Source organism: Mycteria americana, unplaced genomic scaffold (assembly GCF_035582795.1).
Source record: "Mycteria americana isolate JAX WOST 10 ecotype Jacksonville Zoo and Gardens unplaced genomic scaffold, USCA_MyAme_1.0 Scaffold_42, whole genome shotgun sequence".
In the NCBI taxonomy this organism is placed as follows: domain Eukaryota; kingdom Metazoa; phylum Chordata; class Aves; order Ciconiiformes; family Ciconiidae; genus Mycteria; species Mycteria americana.
This window is the reverse complement of record NW_027445629.1, coordinates 1,610,430-1,629,725: the sequence shown is the minus strand read 5'-3', so window position 1 is coordinate 1,629,725 and position 19,296 is coordinate 1,610,430. Positions and strand designations below refer to the sequence as shown.

The following is a 19,296-nucleotide window of genomic DNA, read 5'->3' as shown; positions in this document are numbered from 1 at the left end:
AAAACACCCTACAGCCCAAAAACCCACAATCAAACAAAAAAAACATACAGGACACAAGGGGTTCAGACTGAAATCCACCACTTAAAAAAAAAAAACTATCACAGCAAAAGCCTCCAGCACAGCTGGAGGACTTCAGAACCACAGAGACTGACTTCCGGGTAACAGACGACACAAGGGAACCAAGCCCTCTAGGGTCCTAAAAGTAGTCTCTATGGTCCGGAAGTCCTCCACCATTGTTGGAGGACTTCCGGACCATAGAGACTAACTTCCGGATCACAGAGTGCAATGCAGAACTCACTCTCTTTTCAGCACAAACCCGAAACACAGCCCCATCCAAGCTACTGTGAGGAAATTTATCCCAGCAAAAAACAGTACACAGGTGCAGGAGTTGCAAGTTGGGAGTTGTGAATTAGTGAACTGTGAGTTAGAAACCCCATGGATTAAGTGGTGAACGAGTGACTTTACGTCTGAGACGAGTCTCTACAAAGGGGATGGAGCCCGTGTTTGCTGTGTTTGTTTGTTTTCTTCCCTAACGAGCTCATAAACTGGAGTTGCATTTAGAGAGTCTGTTGTGCTGTAGATGCGAGAGGCCTGGCTGGGATGGGCAGAGAAGAGAGGCTCTCTCATGGGATGTGGTGCAGCAAACAGGGGATGCCCCTGAGCTGTGCAGGGAGCACAAAACACTGAGCTGGCACTGAAAAGCTGGAGTTAAGGAAAAAAGATAAAGCTGGAGTTCTGGGGAAACTGTGTCTCTGGGCTCTGTCCCCAGGGTTCATCTCCCTGTCCCCTAACAAGAGGTAGCCGTCCCATTTTGGAAAGAGGAAAGATGCCCTTCTCATCCTCATGGCAGTGGCCCAGGGAGACCTGCGGACAGAGGGCGGGACTGACTGTGGATGTCCCAGGCACATCTGGCACATCCACCAGCACCGGTGCCATTGCTGCTTCTCCCACCCCCACCGAGCCCTCCGGTAAAGCCGTGGCCCCTTGATGTCATGGCTGCAGTAGAGGAAGAGGCAATGGCAGGAGGCACTGAGGCCACTGACCGAGGGGGGGAACCTGTGGAAGGGGGGGCAGAGGGGTGAGAGGCTGCCGGAGGGGTCCCCTGTGGTGTGATGGGTTCCCCAGTGGGGTGCCCAGGGGGATCTCCGATGTCCCCTGGTCTCACCGCGACGTGGAGGTGGACCAAGTTGACGGCACGTGGCTGCTGGCCCTGCAGCTGCAGCCCAGCAGGGTCCCGTCCCGCGTCGGCACCAGCGAGTGGTTGAGGCTGCACCAGATGAAGTGAGGGCAGGGCGGGCAGGGGACCTGCCGAGTGGGGACACTGAGGACAGTGACGGGGACAGGGAGGACAGGGGTTGGGACAGGGGTGAGGACAGGGCACCTGTGGGGACAAGGCGCCTGTGGGGAAAGGGATGGGGACGGGGCACCTGTAGGGGTGACACTGGGGACAGGGATAGGGACAAGGCACCTGTGGGGACAGGGACAGGGACAGGACACCTTTAGAGACAGTCACAGGGACCTGCTCTGGCAACCCAGCACTTCAGCACCTTCAGCATCCCCGAGCCCCGGGCACTCCCAGCATCCTCCCAGCAGTTTTTGCACAGGGGTTCAGCAAGCCCAGGTGAGCGTCCCTGACCTTGCCTGGGTGACGCGTGCCCAGTAAATCCAATTTCCAGTGAATTTCGCAAATACTTGGGGCCATCTCTCCCGTTTCACCTCCTAGAAACAAGTCTCCTCCCTGATTTGCAACCCCATCCTGCCAGCACAGCAGCTCACCCCGTGGGGAGCACCCCAAAATGTGTGTGCCAGCAAGCAGAAATGTGCTGCAGAAATGTGTGTGCCAGCAAGACGGGAGGAGAGGCAGGAGCAGGCAGATGGGTGGGGTTGTCTCTTACATGGAAATGGTCATCTCTGTAGGTAGATGCTGCATGTGTTTGTACAGATGCTGGAGACACTAGAAGCTGTAATGCCAATGTAGAAGGGCAGCTTGGCATGAGGATCGTACTGTACCTCTCATAACCAAGGAGATTTGTGCTCATTTGTTATTGTCATGCTAGAGGAATTTCCCAGGCTTGATATCTGGTGTGAAACTACAGGGACCCTCCAGTTTTTCAGGTCTGGTGAAATGATCCTATGTATCCAGGTTGCTGCCTGAGTCTGAGAGTTTCCCTCCATGCTCACTAAATTTCTTGCAGGCAGTTAACGACGTGGGAGGGAGAAATGCCATTCAGGCTGTATTGGATCTGTGCAAGGGTGTACAGCTGCTGCAGAACCTGCACGTTCAATGGCCCCAGGAGCCCCCGAGAGCTGTCCCAAGGAGTGCTGGTCGCACCGCAGCCCCGCCTGCAGGCTGCCCGGTAGGCATGTCAGCGGGCACTCCCACCCTCCCCTCCACCCCCCGCTCCACCTTCTTGCGCGTCTCACTTTGGAGACAAATCTTCTACACCGATCTGAACTGCCACATCATTTATTCCCTCGCCTTCCCCCCACCCTTTTCTTCTTTTTCATTTTTGTCCTTCCTTTTCTGCTCTGCTGACAGTTGAGGCTTTCCGGTTTTGCCATCTTCCCGTGAACCTGCACTCGATAAATGCAGGTGTACGCTGGGTTTCCCCAGTTGCTCTTCACAAGAAGCTTGATATATGAAAAGGCTCTGCGAAGCGGCGCGTTCTGTGAAGAAAAGCGGGAGAAGGAAGCGGAGGCGTTAAGAGTGACAGTGCAATCAAGGCCTCTCCCCCTGCCAGCCCTGTTCCTGCTCAGGAACAAGCTCCCAAAAGTGGGTGGGAGCAGCTGTGGACACGTGAGGCTCCCTGCTGGTACCGGGGCTGCTGGGGAGGCTGGGGACACGGGGAGGGGGAAGGCAGCTGGCATCCTCTGCATGCCAGCCCGGCTGGGGCTGCATCTCTCTTCCCTCTGCCCCTTTTCCTCTGCTGCTTGCTCCCTGCTAACAGAGAGGCTGGGGAGGTGCTCCTATGCGTGGGGCAGCTGGTGTGCAACCCCACCATGCTCCCGCTCTCCGCTCTGCCTGCCTTCCTCCTGGCAGGCGTGAGAGCACCGGCAGAGAAGGGGCATGCTATGCGGGGAGGAGAGGGCACTGTCCAGCTTGCCAGCAGGCCACAGGATGGAGCGACGGTGCTGCCCGATGGCTTTCGCCACCAGGCGTCCCTGTTTCTCCACGGCACAAAGGCGTTGCTTTGGTGGGGTGGCCGCGTGTGCAGCTGGCTCTGCTGAAGGCAGCGGCTGCAGCCAGGGATCTCTCAGGACTCGTGCTCCCACGCGCGCGACCCTGCCCTTGCTATCCTTTTGCTACCGCCACCGCGCGCTACTCAGCCCTCCCAACCCCGCCAGGTCTCTCTCAGCGGTGGTCCGGGCCCCTGTGCCCGGGGAGAAAGCATTCACGCTCTTCCTCCCATGGACGTGCAGGCAAAGCTCTTCCGCTCCCTGGCATCTTGCTCCCGTGCATGGACCGTACCTTCAGCGGGAAGGTCTGAATGGCCTCTTTTGCCACGTCATACATGAACGTCCCAAGGAGAGCTTCCTCTTCCCCGTCCGCATCCACTCCCTCAGGGGTAAAGCACAAGGAGAGCAGCTCAGACTCGGCCCGCCAAAGAGGGAACGTACGCGCTGGATCAGCCCTGTTATCTACCCAGCCTCTCCTGGGGCTCTAGCAGTAGTCTAGAGCTGGTTAGGGTGGAGCTCAGTCTCCGCCTTGAGTTTTGGTCAAGAACCCTGAGGTGCTTTGGCCAGAATAAGTAAGTCTTGAGAAGGATGAAGCGTCTAGAGCCCTTGAAGTACCCCGCTAGGGCACGGCAGCGCTCAGGAGAGAGCAGGACACGAACCTCAGAGGGTGTGCAAAAGCAAGCAAGTCCCTGTCATGGCTTTCCCCCCGGGCCAGATCCCCGCCAGAAGCACCCAGCAGAGACTTACAAAGACGGCGATGTCTCTGGGGGCGCTGAAGTCGGTCCCAAACGGAGAGACGTCTTTGGAGGTGTGCTGCACAGTGAGGGCAGTCAGATGGACTCGTGCTGGCAACCTGATGACCGCCTGGCCCCGACGCCCTTGTAAAGGCCAGCAGTTTCCTGGGGAAACATCCGGCTGCAACCAGAACGCGAGAGCAATGACATGTGAGAGAGCGTTGAGGCCAACACAGCTGCTCATGTAGCTTGAAGCATAGGCGCCGGTGTGTCTGTGGGGTCTGTTTCAGCTTGAGAATGAGGCACGCGTGAGGGAATGGACAGGAGCAGGAGGCCGCCTTCCCTGCCTGACAAAGGGGGTGCTCAGTATTACAGAACAGAGGAGAGTACCGGTTATGAAACCATCCGAGTCAGGGCCTTACAGAAACACCTCTCTGCCCAGTGGCTCTGCAGTGCACTGTTCCTCCCACCCCCCCGCAAAGGCACCGTTAGGGATGAGCGTGGAAACGGGGTCACCAGGGAGAAAGTCTTTCACCCAGCTGTGACAGAGGACCGTGGGCAAGATGCAGCAGTTCCGCTCAGTTCAGCTCTGTTCCCCTCCTGAGGGGAACCACTGATTTCTAGCAAGCCCAGCCCTGCGTTCGAGCTTTGGTTTCAGGAACTGTGATCAACACTGTGGGCTTGAGCCACGCCGCTGGACTGAGGGGAGAGCCCCTGAGGTCGGTCCCCAACTTCACAGGAAGGAAGGAAAGAAGGAAACCAGCACTGATGATTTCTGCTACGATACCTGCAAAATAGTATCAGGAGGGTTGGCAGTGCAAAAGAACCGTAAAACCCAGCAGCTCCAGTTCTCTTTGCCGTCGTAGGTCTCGGAAGTTCTCTGCGTGTCAATGGTGGCACCTGCAAGGAGGGGAGAGCAGATGACTGCGAGAGGCCACAGACTAGGAGGACCTGGTGCTCAGACACTATTTCTGACGCCGCCGGCCAGCTCCACGTCTGTCAGTCCTGTCCTCGTCAGCACGCGGTGGGGGTGCCCAGCTGCACAGGGCAATGACGGCACCCAGGTGCCTGCTGACTGCTTCTCTCACAGGGCCGCGAGGAGAAGGTCTGAGGGTGCTGGGAGACAGCAGGCGCCCACGTGAATGACAGCAGACCAAAGCTGAGGGCTTGCTGCGTGGGCAGCAAAGGATGAGCCAGCCACTCTGCCACAGCCTTGCTCTTGGACCCCGTGAAGCATTTAAGCTCCCCCACTTTGGAAAGCAGCGCCTGGAGCCCAGCCTCCTTTGGGGAGTGCTACAGACAAGCGCAGGGCAAGGAGACTGGGCTGCTTGCGTCCGTACCGGAGCTTTTCAGGGCCCAGTCAGACATCTCGACGTAGACTTCCGAAGCCATCTCGGACACGGCCTGGTTCACTTCCTGAACTTCCTGGGAAAGCCATGAGCGAACACAGAAAAGGACCACATCAGCGGGCAGTTCAGCGTGGCTACTAGCGCCCGGAGAGGCAAAGGGTCAGTGTCAGAAACGCGAGGCAAGCCTCGTCCACAGAGCTGAGAGACTCTCTGCTGCTGGCATGAGCCACGAGGACTGACGAAGGGTATCTGTGGCCACGGCCATGGCCACGGCCCCGAGGTGGGTTGACAAGGGTCCCCACATCCTCCTCCCCACCCTCCACGCTCTCCAGGTCAGCCGGGAGACGGGCTCAGGCCCTGCCAGCCATGGCTGGCCCCGTGAGCGTGCCTGGGTCTCTCCACTGCCTCAGGGGCCCGGCCAGAGCAGCCGGCACGCCAAGGGAAGGATGTCGGGAGTCCTCCGCTGCCTGAAGCGGCCCCATCAAACTGGGCCCGGAGAAGGGCCTGCGCAGCGCAGAAGCTCACCCAGCAAGGCTCTGGCAAAGGCTGGCTTGCTGCGCTCAGCAGTCTGAGCCCACCACTAATGCCAAGGAGTGCTTTCTCAGGGGTTCTGCCCAGCCACGCCTCCTTCCCCAAAATGCACGGTCACCTTCGCACTGCTGATCTGCGCCCTCAGTTGAGCCACCTCCTCCAGCAGAAGCTGCATCTTTTGGGTCTGCTCTGCCAGCAAAGCGTGCACATTCCTGCAGGCACAGGAAAGCGGGTCTTGTCAGAGAGCGGCCCATCCTCTCTGCGGAGCGTCTGAGCTCAGCAAGGAGGAGAGACACGTGTGCTTTCCCTGCTTTGCGAGTGCTTCCCTTCCTCACCAGGCTGAGCAAAAGGCAAAGGCAGGAGGGAAGTACGGGAGCCCTGGCTGCTGGGAAAACGAGTGCAGGTAGCACGAGGTCGGCTGACGCTTCTGCACAGACCCAGTTCCAGCTCGGGAAACATCCCTTACCTCAGGGTCTCCGGTTCTGCCGCAAACGCGCATGTCAGCTCCTGAAAGGGAAGAACACTCCCTTAGAGTATCCACTACCGGAGCTGCCGGGGCTTCCCAGGAGAGGCTTCCCTAGGAAGGCACGGCAAACCCTGCTGCTTCTTTGGGTCACCCTGCGTGGAAGCAGAAGAGCCCGTGATTTATGCAGCCACGCTGTCAGCAACGCTCCCTTGCAGGAGGTGCCTGTCCCACAAGAGTCACCGACCTCTATCAGTCCCTTTGCCCGCAATGTCCGCACTGGCAGGGAGGTCCCGCAGTAAACACCAGCTGCAATTCACATCACCAAGAGACAGTTATTTGACTAGGGTTGCTAGTGATCCTGCAGGCGCGTTGTCTCCTCCCTGTTGCCTCGGGGGTGGGGCAGCAGGTTAGCTGAGGAGGTGGGGAACATGGGGTGCAGAGAGAGAGAGAGGACATGCCTCTGACCGGGAGCCATCACCCCAGGCTTCAGGGGGCTGCGCAGCCGTGACCTTCAGGTGTGCTCGGTGCCCCAGAGCTCGTCCCCATTTCCCCTCACTGCTTCAGTGAGCACCGAGACCAGGCTGCATGGGCTAGGAGAGGTACCTCTCCATTGGTCCCCCTGCACGGCCCCTCCGGGAATCCCCGGTTAAGGCTTGGAAATACATACGCCCTTCTCTTGCAGACTGGCAGACTGAGCAAGCCTTTTGGTCCAGTGGCCAGAGCAGCAGCACGGCTGGGAGACTACCGCTCGTGCTGGTAGTCCGAAAGCAAGTCCCAGTCAAGGACATAGGCAGGAAGCACTTGGGCCACGGGAGTTCCCACACATACGGGCCAAAAGGGAAAGCTGGCATCCGGCACAGCCAGGCTGTCGCGCTCAGATGCTTGCTCGTGCAAACTCACCAAGAGCCACTGGGAGCAACAAGAAGATGACTTTCAAGAACCTCTTCCTCTGCGGGGCCATCCTTTGCCTGAAAAAGAGGGAGTCCAGTGGCTGTCAGTGAGCCAAGTCCTTCCTGAGCAAACCCCTTCACAGGTGGATTACCGTTTTCAGGCCAAAAAGCCACCGTTTTGGAAGCCTGCCGCTGACAGAGAGCTGGCAGAGCAGGGCCCAGGAGGAACACAATGTCTCTCCACACCGTTCAACACTGCCGGCAGCTCTTCCGCAAAGGAAGGGCTCCAGGAGCGCCTTCCGAAAGGGAATAAAAATAATCGCAGGAAGTAAGGAGGTCAAGCAAATGAAGACTGCTTTTCAGAGTCTTTCTGGTGTGGACCTTGCTCTCTCTCTTTTGGCTGAGAAAGCAGGCCTGTTCTCACTTGCGATCACACAGATCTCTCTTAGGGGTGTTTCTCCGCACGGCTGGGAAGCGCAGGAGCCTTGCCTGGCTTTCCTCCCAGAGCCCGCCCAGACCTGCGCGGTCTCTTGCCAGAGCTGGGGAAAACCTTTCCCCTGCGGAGGCGTGGCTCTGCACCCGAGCGTCTGGCTATGCGGCAGTTTGTCCTACCGCGGCCAAAGTTTGGGCCTCCGGCAAGTGCGTGGGAGTGAGACTGCCGAGGGGCTTTGCTCTTGGTTCTCCCTGGGAATGGCCACAGCACGAGCAGCGCCCGAGCATAGGCGGCCAAGCGGGAGCGCTGGGCAGCTGGCTGGGCAACACCCCCTGCTCTCCCCTTTGCTTGCACTGGCCCTCAGACATCTCCGTTCTCCCCCTGTCCGCAGCAGAAACACGTAGTACGTACACGGCGAAGACGCACGTGCTCAGCAGACGTGTCCACAGGGAGGCAAGGGCACCTGCCGGCTGGCCAGCAAGGCTGAAGACTGTCCCTGGGCAAAGAAACCGGAGAAAAGTTAGGCCTGTCTCTTGAGGTCTCTTCTCTAGGATGCCCAGCCACGCGTCTTTCGGCTCCCTGCAGGGAGGCGGGCACCGAGCCCTACGCACTCCCTCCCTGGGGCGAAGAGCAGGGCAGCCTGCACTTCTCCTGCCACTTGTGACATTTGGCCAGAGCTCTGGCACAGTGCAGCTCTCCGACTTCACCCCCGAGGACTTCACAGCAAGCAGCAGTGCTGAGCTTACTTGCAGTTTCTGTGGCCTTCTTGCACCACTTTGCAAGCCCTTGAGTGGCTGAGCTGGGAGTGAACTGCGAAAAGGGTGTCACCAGCTCCACCTCCGTGCAGAGGCTCCTGTGGGAGGGAAAAGAGAGATGCCGGTTGCCCACCGTCGCCATGCTGTGTGAGCGGAGGCCCTTGCCAGCGGTCGTCCTGGGCAAGCTTCCCAGGGGACGTGCCAGCTGCAGCGAGAGAGGGCAGCACAGCTGGGCTGCTTCCAGGGCCCCCCCCTCTACTTTCCCCATCCTTTGCTTTACAGGCCTGCAGTGGGAGAAGAGGAAGCAAGCTGGCAGCAGCAGTCCCCCGCCACGGGAAGGCCACCCGCCAGCGCAGCCCGATTCTCACCCCATGCCTCCCTGCTCCCTGGCACCAGCCTGCCCCTCGGCAGGCACCTCTCGGTGGCCGTTCGCGGAGGAGGCACAGGCTGCTGTCCCCCACCGTGGCCGCCCACCTCTTCCCTGGGCGCTGGCGGTCTCCCGACCCCTCTCCTCCCCGCACAGCTGCTCCCCTCAGCCAGGCAGGACCGCGCCTCAACGTCCAGAGGGGCCCAGTCTCAGGCCCCAGGGGCTTGGCCTCCCCGTGCAGCAAAAGCTCCCCGTGCAGCAGGGCTGGGCTCCGACCCCTGCAGCACGAGGCTACCGCCTCCCCAGAAGCCCAGGCTGCACACTGGCTTTTGGCCGGGAGAGCAAGCCAGGCTTTCAGCCGAGACCCTTCCCCACAGAAGGGGGAGGGGGGGGCTTCTCAAGCCACCGGGCTCTTCTTCAGAAGCCTCTGTCAGCTTCCCCATGCTGCTCCACGCCCCACTGGCCGTGTTAGGCCGCGTCCCTGCTACCACCCCAACCTGACGCCCCGGGCAGGAGCAGCCTGCTTCATACCTGCTCGTTTGGCAGCGGCTCGGCCCCGCTGCCTCCCCTGCCGGCTGTTGGTCGGCCGTGTTCTCCAAGGAGCCATTTGAGGCCCTTTGGCGTCTTCTCTGGGGTGCCTTTCTCCTCGCCATCTCTGGCCAAAGGCAGGCTCCCCGCTCAGCTCTTCCCCCTCAGCCCCAGCAGTGTGGCCTGCCCAGGCAAAAGCAGCTCCGGCAGCAGCCCCACGCTTCCCCCGCAGCAGGAGCGCGCCTGCCCAGGGCAACAGCCACACGGCAGCTGTGGGCTCCTTGCCCGCGCGCCACAGGGCTGTGCGGGCGGCCAGCTCTGACCTCATAGTGGCGGATCTGACGTCACAATGGGGCTCCCCAGGGCTGAGCAGGGCGGGGACGCCCTGTGGGCTTCCCTGGGGCAACACGGCTGCCACGCGCCCGGGCACAAACGGAGCCCCAGCAGAGAGTAGTGAGCTCTAGAACGGGGACGTTGATGGGGTGAGGAATGGGGTTTCCGACAGGCCAGTCAGACAGGCTCGCCACACCCATTTTATGGAAAGTATGGGTTAATCAACAAACGCACAGCCGGGTTGCCGCAAAGGTGCTAGCCCAAATTGTTCCATCCGCTCCTCCGGCCCCACTATCGGGAAAGTAACGGAGGAGCTCCCAACCCCCGGCCCCAGGAGCCCCCGAGAGCTGTCCCAAGGAGTGCTGGTCGCACCGCAGCCCCGCCTGCAGGCTGCCCGGTAGGCATGTCAGCGGGCACTCCCACCCTCCCCTCCACCCCCCGCTCCACCTTCTTGCGCGTCTCACTTTGGAGACAAATCTTCTACACCGATCTGAACTGCCACATCATTTATTCCCTCGCCTTCCCCCCGCCCTTTTCTTCTTTTTCATTTTTGTCCTTCCTTTTCTGCTCTGCTGTCAGTTGAGGCTTTCCGGTTTTGCCATCTTCCCGTGAACCTGCACTCGATAAATGCAGGTGTACGCTGGGTTTCCCCAGTTGCTCTTCACAAGAAGAAGAGTCTCTTCTTCTTGAAGGCAGCGGCTGCAGCCAGGGATCTCTCAGGATTCGTGCTCCCACGGGCGCGTCCCTGCCCTTGCTATCCTTTTGCTACCACCACCGCGTGCTACTCAGCCCTCCCAACCCTGCCAGATCTCTCTCGGCAGTGGTCCTGGCCCACTTCTGCAGGTGCTTAGTTGTTACGGGTGGCTGTCTAGCTGATAAGGCAGGTGCAGGAGCGAGGCTTATGCTGTTGTGCTTGTGCTGTCCCAGTTGGCTGAGGTGCTGACATGGCAGACCGGGAACTTGTCTTTTGCTGCTCTTTTGATGTCACTCTTGGCTGTGTACCTTGTTTGGCAGGTGCAGGACCATGGCTTTTGCAGCTGTTTTTATACCATTGCTTGCTTCATCACTGACAGGGCACGCAAGGGGACTCGGCTTCTGCAGGTGCTTGTGATGTCACGGGTGGCTGTCTAGCTTACATGGAAGGCACAGCAACCAGGCTTATACTGCTGTTTTTATGTCACTGATGACTTTGTATGTCATATGGCAAGCGTAGGAACCTGGATTGTACAGCTGTTTATGTCACTGCTAGCTTAATACCTCATAGGACAGCCACCTCTGGGAGGTGGATTAAAGTTATCGCTTTGCTGTACTGTGTAATGCTGGCTTATGGTATGATAAAATTCTTGATCGTGAAATTGTACTCAGCACTGCTGTCATCCCCATACTTTGGGAGCCATCTCACGGAAACTATTAATAATTACACCTTTTACCTCTTCTCCTCAGAACCATTCTACAGGGGAGACCCCTTCCTTCACCTTTCCCTTTTCCTCCAGGCTGATTACAATAGCTCTTGAGAATTTTGAATATCCTTGGGTTGTTCATACAAGCATGTTCCTACTGCTATGTCTCCTGAATGTGTTTCAGGCCTTGTTTAAGGTTAAACAACTATTTGAGAATACCATTCAGAGATCTGCCCCAAGGCTGGAAAGGTATGAGTGGCAGGGTGTGTGGGATAGTATGGGCGGTGGGCGGTGGGCACCTCCAGTGTTTTGGAACTTCACTCCTGAACAGGTGCAGTATCCTGAAAAACGAGTAAAATATTTGGAAGAAGTATGCTGTCACCCTGGCAATTCTAGAGAGACACTGCACTGTGCTGGGGCCTGGCCCATGCCTACCGAGCCCTGTTCAACACTATTCAGTACCCTCAAGGGGAAGAGAAGGTCTCTGGATCTGACGACAAAGTGACAGTCACTGCAGCTACTCCAACCCCTGTGACAGGCACTGTGGCTACTCCAACCCCCCCCATGACAAGCACTGTCGTTTCTCCAATCCCCGCGACAGGCACTGTGGCTGAACCAGGGAACCAACCTGTGCCCGTATCAGTCACCCCTATACACAAGAAGAAATCCTGGAAGGAAAGTCAGCTCGTTTAGAAAGGATTGATGAAAAAGCAAGGCCATCACAAGGGGAGGAGGAGGAAGAGGAAGAACTCATACATGAGAGGGAAACCACCCGATCCCTATCCCTGAGTGAGCTGTGAGATATGCAAAAAGATTCCAGCCATCGTCCAGGTGAGCACATTGTCACCTGGCTGCTCCGATGCTGGGACAACGGGGCCAGCATCTTCTGCTCAAGGGAGAGGATCTTCTGCTCATTCTTCTGCTCAAGGGAGAGGATATAGAGGGTACACACCATGGGGCACCCTGTGGTTTTACCTGTGTGACCACAGAGAGGATATGAGGAAATGGGATGGAAAACCGACCTCAACCCTAGAGGCACGGGTACGTGAGTCGCAAGGAAAAACAATCACCAAAGGGGGTTCTTCCAGGAAGATTAGTGCTCCAGTTTCCAGTGGGCAGTTCCCCAGACAGAGTAAAAGGGCTGATCTTACTCCTGATTTTAATGAAGAAACTCCTGGCTCGTCTTTACAGGAAGTGGTTAACGAATACTACGACCAGGACTAGAGGGGCCCTGCCTCCAGCCAGGAGGAGGAAAGGGACAACTGGGTGTACTGAACTGTGTGGATTCGATGGCTGGCACATCAGACCCACAGAAGTATAACGCTTTAGTGGACACTGGTGCACACTGTACCCTAATGCCATCAAGCTATACAGGGGCAGAATCTATCCGTATTTCTGGAGTGATAGGGGCATGCCAACAGCTAACTGTATTGGAGGCCAAAGTGAGCCTAACTGGGAATGAGTGGCAAAAGCCCCCCATTGTGATTGGCCCAGAGGCTCCGTGCATCCTTCGCATAGACTACCTCAGGAGAGGGTATTTCAAGGATGCAAAACGGTACTGGTGGGCTTTTGGTACGGCTGCCTTGGAGATGGAGGAAATTAAACAGCTGTCCACCTTGCCCGGTCTCTTGGAGGACCCTTCTGCTGTGAGGTTGCTGAGGGTCAAAGAACAACAGGTGCCTATCTCCAGCACAACGGTGCACCAGCGGCAATATCGCACTGAGTCTCCCCGATTCCTATCCACAAGCTGATTCATCGACTGGAGAGCCAAGAAATGATCAGTAAGACTCGTTCACCTTTTAACAGTCCCATATGGCCAGTGCAACAGTCTAATGGAGAGTGGAGACTAACAGCAGACTCTCGTGGCCTGAATGAAGTCACGCCGCCGCTGAGTGCTGCCGTGCCCGACATGCTGGAACTTCAGTACGAACTGGAGTCAAAAGCAGCCAAATGGTATGCTACACCTGATATTGCTAATGCGTTTTTCTCACTCCCTTTGGCAGCAGAGTGCAGGCCACAGTTTGCTTTCACTTCGAGGGGCGTCCAGTACACTTGGAATCGATTGCCCCAGGGGTGGAAACACAGACCTGCCATTTGCCATGGACTGATCCAGACGGCACTGGAACAGGGTAAAGCTCCAGAACATCTGCAATATATTGAGGACATAATTGTGTGAGGCAATACAGCAGAAGAAGTTTTTGAGAAAGGGAAGAAAATAGTCCAAATCCTCCTGAAAGCCGGTGCACACATAGGTTGTGTGCACTGGACCTCATCTGGATCTTTGGGTGACCGCACATCATCCAGGTCACCATAAATCACTTCCAACACGGCTAATTCCCTCAGGTACTGGATACCTCTCTCCATGGTGGTCCATTTCCCGGGGCGATATACAACATCTTCCTTGAAGGGATATCTTCCCTTCATAGCTGACAGGAGTTGCCTCCAGAGGCTGAGGGCTGGTGCCCCTTTTCCAATCGCTTTGTCAATGCCCCCTTCCCTAGAAATGGATCCCAGCTGCTTGGCTTCCTTACCCTCTAATTCCAGGCTACTGGCCCCACTATCCCAGCATCAGAGCAGCCAGGTGACAATATGCTCGCCTGGACGATGGCTGAAATCTTTTTGCATATCTCGCAGCTCACTCAGGGATAGGGATCGGGTGGTTTCCGTCTCGTTTACAAGTTCTTCCTCTTCCTCTTCCTCTTCCTCTTCCTCTTCCTCTTCCTCTTCCTCTCCCTGTGATGGCCCTGCTCTTTCATCTTCCCTTTCTAAACGAGCTGACTTTCGCTTCCAGGATTTCTTCTTATGTATAGGGGCGACTGATACTGACATGGGTTGATTCCCTGGTTGAATCGCATCATCTGTCGCAGGGGGGACTGGTGTGACTGCAGTGCTTGTAAGAGTTGTCCGGAGCAGCCGCAGTGCCTGTCGCAGGGGGAATTGGAGCAGCCGCAGTGCCTGTTGCAGGGGTAATCGGAGCAGCCGCAGTACCTGTTGCAGGGGGAATCGGAGCAGCCGCAGTGCCTGTCACAGGGGTAATCGGAGCAGCTGCAGTGCCTGTCGCAGGGGGAATCGGAGCAGCCGCAGTGCCTGTTGCAGGGGGAATCGGAGCAGCCGCAGTGCCTGTCGCAGCGGGGGCTGCAGTAGCCGCAGTGCCTGTCATTTTGTCACCAGATCCTTGAGGGTTCTGGATAGTGTTGAACAGGGCTCGGTAGGCATGGGCCAGACCCCAGCACATTGCAGTGATTTGTGTCTCTCTAGAATTGGCAGGGTGACGACATACTTTTTCCAAATATTCTACTAATTTTTCAGGATTCTGCACTTGTTCAGGAGTGAAGTTCCAAAACACTGGAGGTGCCCAATAACTTAGGCATTTGCCCATGCTATCCCACACACCCTGCCACTCATAACTATCCGGCCTTGGGGCAGATCTCTGGATGATATTCTTAAATTGCTTACTAATCTTGGACAAGATCAAAACAGTATACCCAAGTAATACCAATAGAATTATCTTAACTACCCAAGGATGTTCAAGATACTGAAAAGTTACTGTAATGAAGGAGGAAGCATTGTAGAAGAAAGTAGTGAAGGTACAATTCTGCATTTCCTCCATAAAAAACCTCTCAGAGGAAGAGGTAAAATTGCGAATTTTCTCCATAAGGTGATACCCAACATACAATAACGGTTTCAGTACAGCACTTAGATACCAAAATAAACCCAAGGTCACTGTTTTAATAACAAATCTCACAGGCAAAACATCACCAATTAAAGCAGAGCACAGCAAACTGCAAAAACCAACACCGATCTTTAACATGTACAGCAAAAAAATGAGCATGGTGCAGATCAGGTAAACCAATGCTAAGAACAGATGGATCAATATCACATCCAACAACTACCAACAGATCTAAATTCCTTAATACGCTCTGGTTAATCTGTTATTATCTCAAACCCTTCGTGCCCCACGTTGGGCGCCAAAAAGGACTGTCGTGGTTTAGCCCCAGCCGGCAGCTAAGCACCACGCAGCCGCTCACTCACTCCCCCCTGGTGGGATGGGGGAGAGAATCGGAAGAGCAAAAGTAAGAAAACTCGTGGGTTGAGATAAGAACAGTTTAGTAATTGGAACAAAATAATAGTAATAATAATAACGAATTGTAATGAGAATGAAAACAACAAGAGAGAGAGAGAAGAACAAAAATCAAGGGAGGGAAAAGAGAAAACAAAAAAGCGATACAACTGCTCACCACCCACCAACCGACACCCAGCCAGTCCCCAAGCAGCGACCGCTACCCCCCGGCCAGCTCCCCCCAGTTTATATACTGGGCATGACATCATATGGTATGGAATAGCCCCTTGGTCAGTTTGGATCAACAATCCTGGCTGTGCCCCCTCCCATTTCTTGCGCACCTGGCAATGCATGGGAAGCTGAGAAAGTCCTTGACTAGTGTAAACACTGCTTAGCGACAGCCAAAACATCAGCGTGTTATCAATATTATTCTCATACTAAAATCCAAAACACAGCACTATACCAGCTACTAGGAAGAAAATTATCCCAGCCAAAACCAGGACACTACAGAGAGGAAGGACTTTTGCAATGCAATGTATTCATGAAAGGAAAGAATGAAATGAAACAATGAAATGACTGAATGCAGAGAAAGAATGAAATGAAATGAAAAGAAATTCAACAAAATGAAACAATGAAATGAAACGAAATGAAAGAATGAAATGAAAAGAGGAAATGAAATAATGGAATGTATTGAAATGAAATGAAATGCAATGAATGAAATGAAAAAATGAAATTAAATGAAAAGAAACAATGAAATGAAATAATGCAAGAAATGAAAGTATGAAATGAAAGAATGGAATGAATGAATGAATGAAAGAAATGAAAGAATGAAATTAAATGAAACAATGAAATGAAATGAAAGAATGAAGTGAAAGAATGTAATGGAGGAATGAAATGAAATAAAATAAAATGAAGCAATGAAATGACATGAAATTAAATTAAATTAAATGAACGAATGACATGAAAAATGAAATAATGAAATGAAATAATGAAATAAAAGAATGAAACAATGAAAGTATAAGAAAAGAATTATTTCATTTCATTTCATTCTTTCATATCATTTCATTTATTCTATTTCATTCTTTCAGTTCAGTTCAGTTCATTCTTTCATTTAATTTTATTTCATGATTTTATATTATTATTTCATTTCATTTCATAGTTGCATTTCAGTCTTTCATTATTGCATTATTTCATTTCATTGTGTAATTATGTAATTATTTCATGTAATGAAATGAACATGACATGAATGAAATTAAAGGAAATAATGAAATGAAATATAATTAAATGAAATGAAAAGATAGATTGAAATGAAATTAAATGAAGAAGGCAAGGGCAAGGGTGGGAAAGGGAAAGGGAAAGGGACGAATAAATAAAATTAATGAAATTTAATCAAAGAATGAAATTAAATGAAATGAAATAATGAAAGAAAGTATAAAATGAAATTACATGAATCAGAAGACTGGTATGAAATGTAATGAAATGAAATATAATGAAAGAATGAAATGAAATGCAATTCAATGAAAAGAAATAATGAAAAAAGATAAAATGAAGTGAAAGAATGAAATGAATGCAATGAAATGATAGAAGGAAATTCAATGAAAGAAAAAAATTAAGTGAAATGAAATAATTATATCAAATGAAATTAAAAGAAATAATGAAAAGAAATTAAAACATGAAATTAACTGCACTATAAAGAAATAATGAAATAAAACGAATGAAAGAAATGAAACAAGGAAATGAAATTAAGAAATGCAATGCAGGCAAGAGGGCAAAGGGGGAAGGGAAGGGAAGGGAAGGGAAGGGAAGGGAAGGGAAGGGAAGGGAAGGGAAGGGAAGGGAAGGGAAGGGAAGGGAAGGGAAGGGAAGGGAAGGGAAGGGAAGGGAAGGGAAGGGAAGGGAAGGGAAGGGAAGGGAAGGGAAGGGAAGGGAAGGGAAGGGAAGGGAAGGGAAGGGAAGGGAAGGAAAGGAAAGGAAAGGAAAGGAAAGGAAAGGAAAGGAAAGGAAAGGAAAGGAAAGGAAAGGAAAGGAAAGGAAAAAGGAAAGGAAAGGAAAGGAAAGGAAAGGAAAGGAAAGGAAAGGAAAGGAAAGGAAAGGAAAGGAAAGGAAAGGAAAGGAAAGGAAGGAAAGGAAAGGAAAGGAAAGATAAGATTAAGTGAAATTAAAAAATGAAATCAAATCAAATTTCAGTAAGAATTAACTGAAGTGAAATGAAATGAAGAAATGAAGTGCAAAAATGAAATAAAAAAGTAAATGAAAAAATGAAATAAAAAAATGCACTGAAATGAAATGCACTGAGATGAAATATTGAAATAAAACGCATGAATAAAATGAATTAATGAAATGAAAAAATCAAATTAAATGAAGAAATGAAATGAAATGAAAGGAAATTATAAAAGGCAATGAAATAAAAGAATGAAATTAAATGAACTGAAAAAATGAAATGAAATCTCATGAAAGAATGAAATGAAAAGGACTGAAATGAAATAATGAAATAATATGAAATGAAAGCAATTAAATCAAACAAGGAAATGTAACAAAAAAATAAGTGAAATTAAAGAATTCAATCAAATGAAATGCAAAGAATGAAATGAAATGAAAGAATTACATGAAATGACATAAAAAAATGAAAGACTGAAATGAAAGATTGAAATGAAATTAAAGAATGCAATAAATAAAAGAATAAAATGAAATGGAATGAAATGGAATGAAATGGAATGAAGTGAAATAATACATGAAATGGACTGAAATAAATTCATAAAATAAAATGAATGAATGAAATGAAATGAAATGAAATGAAATGAAATGAAATGAAATGAAACGATTGAAAAGAAATTAAAGAATGAAATTAAGTGAAATTAAATGAACAAAATGAAATGTAAGAGTAAAATGAAATGAAATGGATTGACATAATTAAATGAAGTGAAATAAAGAATGAAATGAAATGAAATGAAATGAAGGAATGATTTTAAATGAAGGATTGAAATGAAAGAAGGAAGTGAAAGAATGAAATTAAATGAAATAAATGAAATGAAATTAAAGAATAAATAGAACGAATCTAATGAAAGAATGAAATGAAATTAAGATTTGAAATGAAATGAAATGAAATTAAATTAATTGTTGACATGAAATGAAAGAATGAAATTAAATGAAGTGAAATGAAAGAATTAAATGAAGCTAAATGAAAGAATGAAATTAAATGAAAGAATGAAATTAAATGACAAAATGAAATGAAATAAAAGAATGAAATTAAATGAAATGAAAGAATGAAATTAAATGACAAAATAAAATGAAAAGAAATGACATAGAATTAAATGAAATTAAATGAAAGAATTAAATGAAACAGAATAAAAGAATGCAATGAAATGAAATGAAGAATGAATTTAAATTAAATGAAAGAATGAAATGTAATGAAACAAGGAAATTAACTGAATGAATGAAATGAAATGAAATGAAATGAAATGAAATGAAATGAAATGAAATGAAGTGAAATTAAATGAAAGAATGACGTGAAACGAAAGGAAATGAAAGAATGAAAGGAAATGATAGAATGAAGTGAGAGACCCAAATGAAGGAAAATAAAATGAAATGAGAGAATTAAACGAAATGAAAAGAATGAAGGAAATTAAATGAAATTAAAAATACGTGAAATCAGAAAATTAAATCAAATGAAAAGAAAGAATGAAATGAAATATGAAGTGAAACAATGAAATGAAAATGAAATGAAAGGAAATGAAAGGAAATAAAATGAAAGGAAATGAAAGGAAATGAAAGGAAATTAAATAATGAAAGGAAAAAAATAATAATAATAATAACAACAATAACAATAACAATAATAATAATAATAATAATAATAATAATAATAATAACAACAACAACAACAACCATAGAGCCTTTCTTACCTCCAGATCTCGCATGACCTTGTCCATGGAATCTCCTGAATTCTGTTTGTAAGCAACTGCCGGTTTGACAGCATCACTGAAGAGCTGATGAGAAGGAGAATGCTTGTCACTCCAAGTGAGGGGCGCTGGGTTTCTGTCACAGACGGAAACTGTTCCCACACCCCAAGAGAAAAACAGCCCAAACCTCTGCAATGACCTATGGCTACCAGGGCCTGACAAGTACCAAACAGATGTACCAGCCCACTGCCTGCCCTCCCTGCCTGCCACAGTCTCCGTGTCCTTGGGCTGTACAGGGTCTCACGGATGCTGAGCCAAACAGCTGTGTTTTACCTTCACTGCCTTGGTGCCATCTGCAGCAGACACAAAGTAAAAGG

The 19,296-nt window shown here is 50.8% G+C and overlaps 1 long non-coding RNA gene across 1 annotated transcript; it reads right to left on the bottom strand.

The window, feature by feature from the left end:
• Positions 1 to 2,598: 2,598 nt before the first annotated feature.
• On the bottom strand, positions 2,599 to 19,296 carry LOC142403706 (uncharacterized). The gene is made up of 3 exons (XR_012773681.1): positions 19,253 to 19,296; positions 18,923 to 19,006; positions 2,599 to 2,667 (listed from the first exon to the last, which is right to left on the bottom strand). It is a non-coding gene; the product is annotated as an uncharacterized LOC142403706 (long non-coding RNA).